Source organism: Charadrius vociferus, unplaced genomic scaffold, assembly GCF_000708025.1.
Source record: "Charadrius vociferus isolate BGI_N301 unplaced genomic scaffold, ASM70802v2 scaffold3, whole genome shotgun sequence".
Lineage (NCBI taxonomy): Eukaryota > Metazoa > Chordata > Aves > Charadriiformes > Charadriidae > Charadrius > Charadrius vociferus.
Genome location: NW_009647748.1, coordinates 1,338,765 through 1,340,044, shown reverse-complemented (window position 1 = coordinate 1,340,044; position 1,280 = coordinate 1,338,765). Strand labels below are relative to the sequence as shown.

Sequence of the window (1,280 nt, the reverse complement as noted above, 5' to 3'; positions counted from 1 at the left end):
TGACAGGGGGCAGCGGGCGGCCGGGAGCCGGCAGGGCCGGGGAGGCATGGCGGGGAGGCAGGGGAAGTGAAAGCAGCGCTGATGGGAAGCCCTGAGTAAGAAACACCCGAGTGTCTTGATGGAAGCCGGTTGCCCACGGGGAAAAGAAAACTTTTGGGAAGCGCTGATGCACTACCGAGGGGGGGGAAAAAAGAGAGCTCCCAGTACTGCACTGCCGGTTACGGGGCAGCCCCAGCTTCTGGGGGTGTTCTCAGTGGGGAAAGCGAACTGTGCGTGGGCTGCAGGTCTGCTACGTTTTTTTCCTTACGCATAAAACATGATGGGAACGGCTCTCAAATATGTGTTTACATTATAAATATATATACAAATATATGCATGCACATATATATTTATGTGTAGATATGTCTGTACATGTATATATGTCCATGCATGAATACAAATATATGTATGCGTGTGCTCATCTCTTTGTATGCATATTTTAGGAGATCATGCAGGCGTGCACGCGCGGCTCCGCATCCCCCCACAGTGCTGCTCCAGTCGCTTCCCGCCCCCAGCAGTGCTCTGATTCCTGTGGGAAAGGGGGGAGCGGCCCACGCTGGGGAGGGGGGGACGCAGGCTGCCCCAGTCCCAGGCAGACCCCGAGCTGTGGGGCAGGGGACAGGGGACAGCTGGCAGCGAGGTGGCCCAGACCCACAGCGCCTTTGCAGGCACAGGTCTGGGTGTGTGTTTGGGGGGGTGTATATATATTTGTAGATGTGTGTGCGTCTCTCTATATGTATGTACCTGTGTATGTATGTATGTACATGTATATATGTGTGTGGATATGTATGTATAAAGTTATGTGCATTAATGAACGTGTATGCACATATATGTTTATGTGTGTATTTATATACGTATGAATGTGTATGCACATATATATGTATTTATGTCTGTGTATATATGTATATGTGTCTGTAGGCAAGTATCTATACACACATACACATAAACCTGTACGTGTTTATGTGTATGTGTGTATATATATGTGCTTGTGTAGGTAACTGCTTTTGTGTGCATGTGTATGTCTGTCTATATATGTGTATATATGTTTATATGTGTGTTTGTGTGTATAGTACCCCCGTGTATGTACATGTGTATGTATATACGTGTGTGGATGCCCGTGTGTGTGTGGAGGGGGGGGTGTGTGTGTGTATGTATGTATGTATACGTTCCTGTGCGTCCCTGTGTCTGCACGGGCGCGCGCCGGCGGCCCCGCGGCGCATGACGTCACGCCGGCGGGGCCC

The 1,280-nt window shown here is 50.0% G+C and overlaps 1 protein-coding gene across 1 annotated transcript in view; it reads left to right on the top strand.

The window, feature by feature from the left end:
• Positions 1 to 1,280, top strand: part of DUSP1 (dual specificity phosphatase 1) — a 5,131-nt gene that overhangs the window by 1,686 nt on the left and 2,165 nt on the right. The gene's annotated exons all lie outside the window — the stretch shown is intronic.